Below are 14,586 nucleotides of genomic sequence, written 5' to 3'. Positions count from 1 at the left end.
TTGAATCGGAACCCATTTTCATCTGCCCATTTGGCGAGCCGATTAACGCTTAACTGTATCTGCCGTTCACATATGGACAGGTTGCAAGATCTGAAACTGATTTGGATGTCGTCCACATAGACAGAGTAAGATATCGTAGGTGGTATAACAGAGCGGAGAGAGTTCATTTTAATTATAAAAAGTGTGCAGCTTAGCACTCCTCCCTGTGGTACTCCGTTTTCCTGAACAAAAGTGCGCGATAGTACGGTGCCAATTCTTACGCGGAACTTCCTTTCAGATAGGTAATTTTGCAGAATGTTCAGCATACTACCACAAATTCCATAAGACGACAGGTCTTGTAGAATACCATATCGCCAGGCAGTGTCATATGCCTTCTCAAGATCAAAGAATACAGATAGACAGTATTGGTTGCGTACAAATGCATCACGTATATATGACTCAAGGAGAACAAGATTATCGGTTGTAGACCTCGCTCTTCGAAAGCCAGATTGGTGAGGGTCCAATATACCATTATATTCCAAAAAGTAGACAAGGCAGCGGTTAATCATTTTTTCAAATACTTTAAGTAAACAGCTAGTGAGTGCAATTGGTCTGTAACTGTTAACTAAGGAGGGGTCTTTGCCGTGTTTGAGTATTGGTAAGACTATTGCCTCTTTCCAAGATGAAGGTATATGACCAGTTGCGAAGATCTTATTGTAAAGACAGTAAAGATACAGTTTAGGGTCTCATCAGGAAGATTGTTTATTATTTCATATGTTATTCTGTCAGAACCTGGAGCTGAGCTGCCACAAGAGCCTAGGGCAAGCTTGAGTTCATGGAATGTTAGTGGTTTGTTGTAACCTTCTGATGACGACTTCCTTGGACGCAGAGGAATATTTTCAGCTATTCTTTTATGGTGCAAGAACTTTTTGGAATAATTTTCCGAGCTTGATACCCTCTCAAAGTGCTCACTGAGAGTGTTTGTTTGATCTTCTATCGTATCACCAGAGCCAGTGATGAGAGGAAAAGAATTTCGGCATTGTCCTTTTAGTTTACGTACCCTATTATATACTTTGCTCGCATCCGTGTATGAGTTTATTGAGGACACGTAATGAGTCCAGCCTTCTCTTGGATATTTGGCAGATACGGTGGCCATTCGCTTTGCACCGCTTAAAATTTATTAGATTTTCTGTTGTTGGGTAGTGTGAAAATCTGCTCCATGCTTTGTTCTGGTGTTTCTTTGCAATTTCACACTCTTTGTTCCACCACGGTTTTGGACAGAACAGAGGATATGTTCAGTGATGTAGCTGGTCAGTTCCTCTACACCTAGGTGGTCCACATCTTCCAGGCACAGTGTACATAGGTTTTTAAATTTTGACCAATCTGCACTATGAAGTCTCCATTTTTTGGGGTAAGCTGGTCCATCCTGCCACTTTGTTGTTTCTAGGAGTGTTGGGAAGTGATCGCTCCCATATGGATTACTAATAACTTTCCATTCCAGGTATGGAAGAAGTGATGCTGACCCTATGGCTAAATCTATACATGAGTACGTGTTGTGTGTAGAACTGTAAAAAGTTGGCTCTGCCTTGTTAAACAGACAGGCTCCAGATGAAAGAAGGAACTTTTCTATTGCCCGTCCTCTCACGTCACACCTTGAGTCACCCCAGAATGCGCTGTGAGCATTAAAATCTCAGATTAATATATAGGGTTCAGGAAGCTGGTCAATCAGCTTTTCAAATTCTGCTGTATCAAACCGTTCATCAGGTGATATATATATGGAGCAAACAGTTATAAGATGATTGAACAATATAGCCCGAACAGCCACTGCCTCGAATGAAGTCTGGAGCGAAACATGCTGGCATGCTACTGACTTTTGGGCTATAATTGCCACACCGCCTGAAGAAGAATTACCATTATTTCGATCTTTACTGAAAACTATGTATTGTCTTAAGAAGTTCTTGTGTGTGGACTTTAAATGTGTTTCTTGAACACGGAACAGCCGGGGCTGATATTCCTTCAGTAGATCTTTGACATCATCTAGATTGTGAAATAGGCCCCTGGCATTCCACTGAATTATTTGTGTAGCCATATTAGGGAATAGTTGTGTTGTATGTGTTCAAGAGCACTTGGTAAGGATAGATAAATATGTATATAAGGATGGTAACCGTTTAGGTTACCGGTCCCTTTCCCGGTGCAGTTACAGGAACTTTATCCTTCTTAGCGCGCTCCAGAGAGCGCTGTTCTTTTGGCGTCGATGACGCCGGGGTTCTTGGATCGACCTCCATAACCTTCTCTGAGGCGCTGGAGGATCGAGAACTAGGCGCTGAAACTCGCGTCTCAGGCCGTGGAGTTCGGTTTAGCTTTGGGACCTGCGGAACCGAGGTCTGCAGGCCCACCTTCGATGATGATGGAGCAGAACTTGCTGCTGTCATCAGGGGAGCGGGCGGAGTGAATACCGGACCACTGACAGTGACCGCGGTAGACTCCCGAGGCATTTGTGACGCTGCCCCCAGTCGCGCCACCTCGGAAAAGCTGGGGTGATCTAAGTATGAAAGGCATTTCCTTGCTTCAAGGAATGTTATATTTTCTTTGACCTTCAATGCAATGATTTCTTTTTCTTTCTTCCATTTAGGGCACGTCCTAGAGTAGGCTGGATGGCTTCCATCACAGTTCACACAATGTGGAGATGAGTCGCAAGTGTCTGATGCATGATCATTCGAGCTGCATTTCGCGCAAGTCTGCTTTCCTCGGCATGTCTGAGATCCGTGCCCAGACCTCTGGCACTTAAAGCACCGTCGAGGATTTGGAATGTACGGCCTGACACGGACTTTGATGGAGCCTGCTTATAGTGTACTAGGGAGCACACTAGTTTCAAAGGTCAGTACAATGTGCTTTGTTCGAAGTTGTTTATTATTCCTGCAGATTAGGATTCTTTGTACTTTAATGACATTTTGTTCCTGAAAACCTTCAAGCAGCTCTTCATCACTAAGGTCCAAGAAGTCGTCTTCTGAAATTACTGCATGGCTCGTGTTCATGGTTCGATGTGCCGACACGGTGACTGTTACATCGCCAATGCATTTCAAGTCATTCAATTTCTCAAATTGTGTTTTGTCCTTTTATTCAAGGAGCAAGTCTCCATTGGTCATCTTTGTGGCTTTGTAGCCCGGTCCTATGGTGTTTGCGAAGGATTTCGCCACCATGAAAGGGGAGAATTTACGCAAGCTCGTGTTGACTTCACTGTGGATTACATGGTACTTAGGAAAGTGTTCTTCGTTGTTTTGCAAAAAGAATTGAAAAGTTGCATCGGTGCGCCCTCTTTGCAGAGGGCGATCAAGGGAAAGCGGTTTACGGGAAGCCATATTATAGGGATCATGAGTTCAGCAGCAGCGCCAACCGCCCACCACCGAGCCCAACATGGGGACGGAGCAAATCTTGCGAGCAAGACAAGCCCTCGCCAGTTGTACTGGTGCTACTATAACCCAATCTGGAGTACCCAAGGTTGGCCACCCACACAAGGTTAACCCTCGCTGCCTGGAAAGTCGGAAGTAAATAGAAGAGAGGAGAAGACAGGAAAGATTGAAAGGAAGAGAGAAAGACGCAGATTGGAGAGGGGGACAGGAAAAGGCAACTACCGATTTCCCCCGGGCGGGTCAGTCCAGGGGTGCCGTCTACGTGAAGCGGAGGCCAAAGAAGTGTGTTGCCTCCGCCGGGGGGCCATGAAGGTCGACCTAAATTGTGGGGTTTACAATCCCGAAGCTGCTCACAGGGCTATGAGGGGTACCGTAGTGGGGGGCTCCAGATTATTTTGACCACCTGGGGTTCTTTAACATGCACCCAGAGCACGGCATATGAGCATTCTTGCATTCCACTCTCATCGGTATGCAGCTGCCATTGCCGGCAATCAAACCTAAGGCGTTCTGCTCCGCAGCACAATGCCATAGCCAATGACCCACCGCTGTGGGTAAGCCTCATAACGAGTGGAAAGACAGTGTAAACTGAGTGGCAATAGTTGGCAGTATACAAATATGAATTCACTATTGCCTTCTTCACACATTTGCTCAATAACGCCAACCACAAGCAACACTGAAATGTTTCACAAACAAAAACACACAACTGGAGAGAGAAAACAACCAAACATGAACTCCATTAATCCTCACAACACTTGAAGGATGCAGCTGTGAATGAAGGTTAGATTTAGCCATGCCTTAAAGCTAGGTCATGTGTTAAGAATACTCAAACGATAGTCGGAAGAAAATACTGCACGGACAACACAAGCTCGAAACAGCAGATTGGAATGAAGCTTCTTTCAAAAAGATAACTACAGTAATGCGTACAGCTGCTGCAGTTCCAAGTCACCACGAGAGGTGTTAAATTGAGTACATAATTATCTCAAAATCAAACTTTAGACACCTTCTAGAGGAAGACAGATATATCGAAGTTAATAATGACACATCTTACCCCGTTTTGAAGCAAATGCATTCCCATGACAAATCCCACACCGTCACTTGCTCCGAGTGTAGATTCGGCTCTCCCTAAAAGCCAAGGTGTCTCTGTCGCACAGTGCCAGCTGCTCTGCGAAAAAGAAACAAATTTAGGTATAACTTAGTTCTCTCTCTCTCACTCACTCACTCTCACACACACACACACAAAAAAAAAGAGAAAAAATTGTAAGTACCAAATTTTCCCACAGAGTAATTGTGTCTGAACCTAAGTTGTGCGCCAAAAATAAAGGCATTTCACGGTAACTTCTGCCACATGCCATACTCTGTGAGTGCTAGTCCCCAATTTGACTTCAACGAATGAGCGTCTACACCGACATGAAAATGCACACAAAGAATCCAACATAAACAAGCAAGAAGGCAAGTCTCCACTATAAACTGGAACCATAGCTTCACTCCTGTTTGGCACAAAGCTCCATTGTACATTTACATGTTCTTGCCAGTCGGTGCATTCACCTGTACACTCAGTGTAGAATCGGTGCACAGCAGAACTGCCTCCAAGAGGCACGATTACAGCTCTTCATGCCTAACAGTGCAGCTGTTTCATTACTGCTGTGACAACCAATCAAATGGCCAGCTGCCTTTTGAGCTGCGCTGGAACAGTTTGACAGCACTCCGACACAGTGAAACATTTCTACAAAACAACACTTTATGTTTTGTATCAATCTCTTTCGCCAGGAAAGAAATATGGTATTTAATTACATAAAACATAAATGCCACAAAAAGTCATGCATGCATTACAATTTTAGCTTGCAAGCATCAGCAACATTTTTTTTCTCTCCTGACCTAAAAGCAAGAGTCCTGTACAAAAGCGCTGCATTCATAAGATTATATGGTTTTCGGCAGGAGCTTGGACCACTGAAAATGTAAACACAACCTTGCATTTCGACACATTCTGCATAGCCTGCTGCCATCCAAAATCGCCACACTGCCAGGGTCAACCTAACCATAAACATCCACTGTGGGCCTATCCATTAATCCATTCAGAAAGCATAATTTCTTGCCAACATCTGACCTAACCCAAGATCTTGCTACATACAGCAAGGCCAAAATCAAGCTTAAAGATTAGTCTGACCAGACAAGTTAGTGGTTGTATTGAGACAATCACTATAAATAATAATAAAAAGTATGCAATAATAATATAAAAGTATGCAACCAAACCAACCAAAATGTTGGAACAGTACTGCACTTGAATGCACACTCCCTCGCTAACAAGTATAACTTTGCCCTGCTGCTTAGCAATTTTTCATTTAATTTCAATGCAATCATGGTAACCGAGACGTGGTGTAATACACTTAACAGCCTGCCTGATCTAGATGGAGACACCCACTATTCATTAAATCGAACTAACCGACGAGGTGGAGGAGTAGCTATTTATTTTCTGAATATGAACATCTATGCCATCGTTAATGATTTCACAGTAGTAACACCAGATTATAAGGCCCTCAGTCTGCGTTGTAATGACACCATTTTTACCGTTTGTTATCGCCCTCCTGCTGGAAATGTGGTAAACTTTTTAGATTTTATTGACTGCCTTATGGAGCATGCTTCCTATCAAAAGTACTGATTTATTCTTGGTGGGGACTTTACCGTTAACATCTGCCCAGAAAACAACAATGCCTGTGGAACTGCTAAATAGACTGACCACGCTTGGCTTTTGCAATGTCATTATAATGCCCACACGAGTGTCAGCGACCAGTTCATCTGTTATAGATCTCTTTTTTACCAATGCTGACACAATTGTAACAGCTGCTGGCACAATTAACTGCGACATCAGTGAGCACTGCCCCATATTCATGGCATATTTAAGCTCTTCTGTTGTTAATAAACATACGCGCATGCCCAGAAAATTTCACCAAACAATAACTCAATCAGCATTGGATTTGTTTAGATCCAAAGTACGAGATAACGACTGGAGTGCTGTACTAATAAAAACAGATGCAGAAAGCGTGTATGATCAGTTTTTGAAGGCCTTTTGTAAAATATACACACACTGCTTTCCTATGAAATTGTTTGGATCACAGAAACGATTACGGAAGCCATGGATTAACTGTAGTCTGATGTGTCAGATTAAACAGAAAAATAAACTGCACAGCTGTAAACAGAAAAATAAACTGCACAGCTGTATTCTAAAATGGCGTGATCTATCAATTCTGACAATTTTCTTTAAGAAGCTCCGCAATCGACTCACTAAAGATTTAAAGAAAGCGAAAAAGGAATATTACGAACACCTTTTCCAAAGCGCACGCACACCTGATCGTGTGTGGGCGATTATAAATAACGTACTGGGAACGCATTCACGGCAAAATAACCTAAATGACATTACACTAAAAGGCAAAACACTCTTCGGCACTGCTTTATTAGAGCACTTCAGTGCACATTATGCCTCACTGCCACTAAAACACGCACCTCCAATCAATTCCTCTTACGTGCTTGATACAAATATTCTCGACACAGCGTTTTTTTCACCCAACAGATTGCTCGGAAGTGTACCAGACATTTAAATCTCTGAGGAATAGCAAGGCCATCAACATAGACTGTCTACAGATTAGGCCAGTGAAACACGTGCTCGATCTTGTTTGTCCATACTTGGCACATATTTAGATATGGCACATGCGCCGCATAAGCGTCAGCCACGCACAGTCATTCACAGCTACGGCAGGGCTATAGGAGAAAACGCGTGCTCTCCTTCCCACTCGCGTTTGATTACGTGACCTACAACTAACCCGAATATTGAGCGCCGTGGGAAGATAATGCCCATCAAGCCACCATCCTTTTCAGATCACTGTTACGTGCTTTTTCCCGCACCCACAGTGTATGGGTCGCTCATTTATATGGCTTTTGGATTTAATACGGAACATCACGGAATCAGCTAGTGCAAGACAGGGTAATTAGAGATCACAGGGAGAGGCCTTCGTCCTGCAGTGGGCATAAATATAGGCTGATGATGATGATGATCACGGAGACGACAACAGCGAAAATTTGCCTGGAGTGTCGATATAATTGCTTTTGCCATAAAGCGAGAAATAGAAAATTGTTAGCAAAGGATATATATATATGCATGGGTAGGTTTCAGAAAGCTGGTAGGGCGCTCAGCCGGATTCGAAGCTTGCCCCACCAGCGCAGCAACCCGATGCTCTAACCATTAGGCTACAACTGCACGTCCACATCTCTCATCAACACCAACTAGCTCTTTGTGATGATCGCCGTGTGTTGATGATTATGATTCCCATCCTATGGCACATACCCCCAATGGGAGATTGGTCAAGAAGCGTGTCAGTGTTTTGATTTGATGATGATTACCATGCTATGGCACAAACCCACATCGAAGGGTTGGCCAAGAAGTGGGCGGTACAATGGCACATGCCCACAACAGGGAATTGGCCAAGAATTGGCCGGTGCATTTAAAATTAAAAAGAAAGAAATGAAGAGACAAAAGACACAAGTTTCCTATGCGCCAGACAACGGAATGAAATTGTCAAATTTATAGTACTCCATTAACTGCTTCACGAAGTTTCACTCCTTCACCAACATGTGCATTGGATCTGGATAATTTTTTTGTTCTTCATGCATCGTGCCATTTTTGCGTTGCGAGGAAAAGAAATCGCTGAGACGCAGGTGGCAAAGTGTTTCTGTTGAGCCGCATCCTTGCGAGTAGCTGCAAGAGCCTCAAACACTTTATTTACATATACTGCAGCCCAATATAGGGCTATAGCAGGAACCTTGCTTGCAATTGTCAGAACTAAACTGAAGTGGTGAAGATGATTAACTAGAGTTTCTAAGCTTACTTCTTTACTTGAAGTGACGAAATAAAAAACTAGTTTCCAGAGTTGAAAAATGTGGCTGTCATTATTGTAGCTGCTTACCTTCGCAGTCACCACTGTTAGCATCCAGTTGAGCCAGAATTAGGTTCCGTTTCTGCCAACCGTGGACACAAAGATTTTTAAGATCGGTTTCCTGGGAAGCTCGTGCTACTTAGTAGCAGCGTTCACACCAAAATGATAAAAACTGCCATTTGTCGATGGCACTTGGCGGACAAGAGGACGAGTGGGACACATAACTAGCATATATTAAAGAAAATGCTTGTATGAGTGAGCGACTCGTCCGTGGCATAAAAACGGTTAATTCCTGAGATCTAATCTGTTAATTAGAAGTAATTAGACAACTTTTTAATTGTTGCAATTATCCAAATACCCATTAGAGAGTTCTGAAAAATTGTGAGACATAATAATGAGATGCTTCATGTCAAGGTACTAGTGCTCAGAAATTCAAAACGTGATACTCGGAGCGCATGGCTGGCAGCACTTCAGTGAGCGCTGGGGACACTCAGCTGATGCACCGTAACATACGATGAAAGTGAGAGCCTTTGTGATGCATTGTGAATGGATTTGGCACCCCAGCGATCACCCACCGCCCACCAGTGGCACAAAAAGCACCAGCCGCCGCACGGTCCGAGTACCACGTTTGAATTGCTGAGAACTGTACATTATAAGTTTCTTATAATTCTCTACAACATTCTAATTGCATCCTTAACAAGGTAGGACAACAATTAAAAAGTTTGATAATTACTTTTAACTAATTGGACGTTGGGGACTAAATATTACTGGTTGTTTCTCAACTGCACTTTGTGAACACGCGCGTTTTATTCACATAGAGTGATCCCTCCCTTTTTTAAAGCTTCATGCATGATGGCTGTGACAACCTGTATATGGGCATTATGCTGCGATTTATTGTTTGATTATGCAGAACAGAGAGGTGCTCGACACTACATTGAGGATCAAAGTGCCGTGCTATATAAGCCTGTTTGCTAGTGCTTGGATTGTTTGCAGTGCAAATAATGCAATGCTGGTGGTGTACACTGTTATTTTGCCACCAACTGAAGCTAAAGATGAGGCGTTTTCCCGACTGATGAAAGATGACGATAATGGAAAAGACGGACAGATGGACACACAAAGCGAACTCAGTTTCAAGATTTTAACTGCTGTCACAGTAAAATAAAGCTCTACTCATCCCCAGCCAGGATTTCAGTCAGGGACATGTGAGCTGCCATGCCATTAATGTCGGCGTTCTTGTTACTTGGCCGGCTACCCCTGGTTAAGGTGGTACTTTAAGGCTTTCCTTTGACTGGTCCTTTATAACATGAAAAGGACTACCCTACCTTATTTCTTGAATGGAAAACTCCACCACAAGACATGACAACACCAAACAGTTTCAAACAAAATGATGGAAGACAATTGTCCTTTTTTCACTTATGCACTTTTCCATTCCTGTGTGACCCCTTGGCCTCTGGACTGCTGCGTGTGGTTATGTACAAAGTTGCTACTGTTACTAGTGATTTTGAGCAGGTGCCTACATAGGTTCACAGGCGACTTCCAGGAATTTCTTGTAGGAATATCTATAGATGGTCCATATTTACGGATAGTCACTTGAAACTCTGCACTCCTCATCAGCAGTGCTTACCTCTCTTCAATGTATCTTGTTTTCTAAATGAATTGGTAACATCTTTCGTACTATTATTCCAATATAGTATACCTTACAGGGTGCCATCAGCTGTGCTTGGTCAGACTATGGCCACTACTAAATGACTGGCACAGCATCAAGCATGAAGAGCTTCATCAGTGATAATAGTGAGCACCTCACGGCTAGGCTTGACACTGACATGAGACAAGCAATGTTTCTTTTTTTACACTGCGTCTTTTTGATAAGTATATCTATAATTCATGATCAGTTCAGTCATATAACTCATGAACTCATGATCATGATAAAGATAAAAGAAAAATTGTACCCTGCTCTAATGCCAACACAATTTTTCTTCCCTTGATGTAATGTTGTTGGAGGCACTTTCATACCTTCTCAACCCAACTAGTCAATCACTATCCCAGATTGTTTGAATAACTCTTGAGAGCAACTTCCCCAGGGCTGACCCAAGTTCAGCCATTGGTGACTAGCATATGCTCATGGTGTCTGCTTTCTTCTTAGTTGATGGAAGCAATGCAAGCCACATGGGGCACTTAAATCATAGGTCGGCAGACTTGCTCGTGACTACACTGACTCATAATCACTCCACACTCAGTTCGCACATGTGGGATATGAAGTGCGAGTGGACATGAATGAGTGTCGATGAGCTCAAGTGGACATGAGCATGAATGTTAGCAATTGTTGGCGAGCATAAGCATGAGTGGGTGCCTGTAAGTGTGAATGAAAGAGAGTATGAACGTGAGTATTCATGAGTATGAGTGGGCACGAGTAGGAATGTGCATGAGTGTCGATAAATATGAGTAGACATGAGTGCGCGCGAGTACATAGCCAGAAGAAATACTGCTGAGTGAGTGTAAGTATCCACTTATTATGCTGACCTATGCTATTAGTGCATTCTTTTGCCTCTGATATAAATGGAATTTCTGCATGTTGGGTGGATGTGTTTGCATCTCTTCAGGAAGCGAGCGTCCTTTGGTGCCATGTCAGGAGTGTTTGTGAGAAGAGAGAAGACAAAATGTAAATCACAAGAATTTGTTGCAAATGAAAGTGAGGAAGGCTTTCAGTAAGCAACAAAATATAAAGGGCGAGGGGAAACGAGTAAAAGGCAGAAAGTAGAAATTGCACGGCACTGTAAGTAGTCCTGAGGGCTTGATGATAAATCAATTTTTATGGTGCAAGGGCCAGGTATGGTCAAAGAGTGGCAAAAACTCATGCGGGCTTACACCTACCAACCTCATTGGCAGCAACCTTACACAAGAGATTGATTGACTGATTCACTAAGTTTAACATACCAAAGCAACACTGCAACTATGAGGGACATTGTAGTGGAGGACTCAGGATTAATTATGACACCTGGGATTCTTTAACATGTGCCAAAATCTAAGTACACAGAGCATTTTCTCATTTCGTCCCCATCAAAACGCTGCTGCAACGGCTTGGATCATCTGTAGGATAGAATCCATTACCAGAATCATTACCAATCTCAGCAAGAAAAAAGTTGCTGCCAAGCAGTTGCCAAGGATGCCTGTAGTAGTAGTCATCAACAGGCTGAATGGTAACTATGGTAAGAAGCATCTAGCTTTTGTACCATAACAAAACCACTAAGCCTTTAAGATCAAAAGGTAAGGAGGTGTGGATAAAAAGATTTTACGATAGGAGTAGTTTTAAGGAAATGCACATTGCAAGTGCATTCGAAAATTCACAGGCAAAATCCCCAATGGCATTCTCCTTGGCATTCCCCTCCATGCTACAGTGAACTCAATACAGCAGGAAATGGAAATGACTACTGGCGTCATGGCCGCTGCACATTCACTCATTGAATCAGTCCATTCACCAAGCATGTGACAACAAAAATTAATTACACCATCCTTTAGTGTGACCAATTTGAAATGTGTGCCAAGTGCAGAGTGGTTTTGGCTTGAAGCTGGACACCTCACATCATGGAAACCTAAAAATGGTAGTTGTGTGGCGTAAAAAAGACACTGTTATGCGTGTCAACAGCCCGTGCAGTGGTCTCAGGCTGCACCATGACTGTGTCATTGAAAGCCAAGTGTACTAAGCATCAGACAGGATAGTAGAGGGAAGTAGGTGAGAAAGGGCATTACAGTGTGGCAGCACAGTAACGTCAACTCAGCAAAGTGAAATAAAACGAACACTCGCCAATGGAAATACATGTAATGGAAAATAAAACTTCACGTTTCGAGTCCCGTACGGGACCCTTGATCACAATGAAAGCAAACGCGGTGGCTCTTGTTTAAATATGGGATAGATGGCGTAGTGCGCATGTGTAGATTTCTGGCAGATTCCCACATGTCCTGTTTCTTGCATGTTGCGTCATCTGAATGTGCAGCGATTCAAGCATTAGTCTTGCAGGCAGTTTCTTCTCTGTGGCGATTATGGATGCCGATGCCCAGTCTATGCAGTGAACTGTGTTCTCGTGGTGTTCTGATAAAGCGTTTGAAGATGAGTTGCCTTTGGCAACATCGTACTGATGCTGTTTTATGCGTTTTTTGAAGTTACCGGTCTCGCTGACATAGGTTGCGTCACAATCGATGCACGGTATTTTCTACACGACACCGGGGTACCTTGATCATTCTAAGGCTAAGGGGTCTTTTACGTGCATCATTTGACCATGTAAGTTCCTTGACCGGGACATGCGCAACCCAAACGCCGTACTCATTGAAAACTCTTGCCAAAGCATCGCTTACCCCGCGCGCATCCGGAATTGCTGCGCGTTTGCACTTCTTTGTAACCGCTTGGCGGTTGGGCGCTGAGGCACGACGTTCCTGCTCTCTGAGCATTTGAGGCGGGTATCCGTTATTTGACAAGTCCCTCCGTATCGTGTCCAGTTCTGCTCTGCGTCTTGTAGGGCTCGAACAGAGACGGAAGGTGCGATCGAAAAGGGATGACACGACCGAGCGCTTATGGTCCTTTGGGTGTACGGAAAGGAAATCGAGGTATTTTCCCGTGTGCGTGGGCTTTCGATATACCGTTGTGGCAAAACCTTTATCCATGCGTTCCACGTGAACATCAAGGAAAGCTATGCGGCTGCTCTCTTCATATTCTACCGTAAACTGGATACTGGGCTTGAATGAGTTGAGGTGGGCCAGGAACTTTTGGACGTCACTGCGGTGAATAACACAAAAACAGTCAACGTAACGGATGAAGAATTTTGGAGCAGGGGAGAACGATGACAACGCAGCTTCCTCGATGGCCTCTATGATGGCACACAGGAAAATACCTCGATTTTTTTTTCCGTACACCCAAAGGACCATAAGTGCACACGACTGATACAGAAGCGCCCATGGCGGTCCCGAAGACTTAAGTCGGTAGAAATGCTTATTGAATACAAAGTATGTATTTTTGAGGCAGAACTCCAACAGACGGCATAAGTCATCGAAGTGAACAGGCATGCGAGAGGGCAAAGATGGATCCCGTTCCAGTGCTTCTCTGCAACATTGTATCGTAAAATCGACAGGCACGCACGTAAATATCAATTTCACATCAAATGAGACCATGATGTGGTCTTCGTCGATTGTACACTCTTTTAACGTTTCCACGAAATGGCCTGAGTCTTTCACAAACGTAGAAGTTTTTCCAACTAGCGGGCGCAGTACACTGTGAAGGTAGCCGGATAGCCTGTGAAGAGGTGAACGGGTAAAGTCGACAATCGGTCTCGGGGGAACGTCAGGTTGGTGCACTTTCGGCAGACCATAAATTGCCGGCGCAGACCCGTTATGACATAGCAGTTTGTAGTAAAGGTGCTTACTCTCAGGTGGCACGAACTGGAAGACATTGAACAGAAGTTTCTGCAGCTCACCTTCGATTTTTCGAGTTGGGTCGCATTTTATCAATGTATACGTTTCATCGTCCTGAAGCAGGTCCTTCATCTTTGAGACGTAGTCAGTGCGGTCGAGAACAATGGTTGCATTCCCTTTATCCGCAGGAAGAATTGCTATCTTTTCGTTCTCCTTACACCGTTTCAAGGCCTGCCTTTCTGGCAACGTCAAAGGGTTTCCGTTAGTAGACCGTAGTTTGGAGAGAACACCGATGGCCCGAACTCTTGCCTCATCTTGTTTCTTTGGGTCAACTAAGCGCACTGCTTGTTCGATCGCACAGGTCATCTTAGCTGCGTCCGGTAACGCGCCTGTATTGAAGTTGAGGCCTCGGTTCAGAAGGCTTTGTTCAGCATAATCAAGTTTGTGCGAGGGCAGGTTGTGCACACTTGTCACTCCCTGGCTTGTGCGATTTCCTTTCCGTACACCCATGTACAGGAAGGCTAGATCATGGTCTCATTTGACGTGAAATCTATTTTTACATGCATGCCTGTCCATGTTGCGATACAATGTTGCAGAGAAGCATTGGAACGGGCTCCCTCTTTGCCCTCTCGCACGCCTATTCACGTCGATGACTTATGCCGTCTGTTGGACTTCTGCCTCAAAGATACGTACTTTGTATTCAATAAGCATTTCTACCGACAAGTCTTCGGGACCGCCATGGGGGCTTCTGTATCAGTCATGTGCGCTAATCTAGCCCTGGAGACCGTCGAGGAAGCTGCGTTGTCATCGTTCTCCCATGCTCCAAAATTCTTCATCTGTTATGTTGACTGTTTTTGTGTTATTCACCGCAG

At 43.9% G+C, this 14,586-nt stretch overlaps 1 protein-coding gene across 4 annotated transcripts in view; it reads right to left on the bottom strand.

Annotated features, from left to right (window-relative positions):
• The window catches only part of LOC119437137 (target of rapamycin complex 2 subunit MAPKAP1), a 121,273-nt gene that overhangs the window by 96,547 nt on the left and 10,140 nt on the right, over positions 1-14,586 (bottom strand). For 2 of the 4 annotated variants that reach the window (XM_037704204.2, XM_037704200.2), the window contains exon 3: positions 4,438-4,551. The gene's annotated coding sequence lies outside the window, so the exon portion shown is untranslated. The remainder of the gene's footprint in view (positions 1-4,437; positions 4,552-14,586) is intronic. The other 2 variants (XM_037704201.2, XM_037704199.2) reach the window with 1 other exon arrangement.

Source organism: Dermacentor silvarum, chromosome 1 (genome assembly GCF_013339745.2).
Source record: "Dermacentor silvarum isolate Dsil-2018 chromosome 1, BIME_Dsil_1.4, whole genome shotgun sequence".
NCBI classification, from domain to species: Eukaryota; Metazoa; Arthropoda; class Arachnida; order Ixodida; family Ixodidae; genus Dermacentor; species Dermacentor silvarum.
This window is presented reverse-complemented; position numbering and strand designations above follow the sequence as displayed.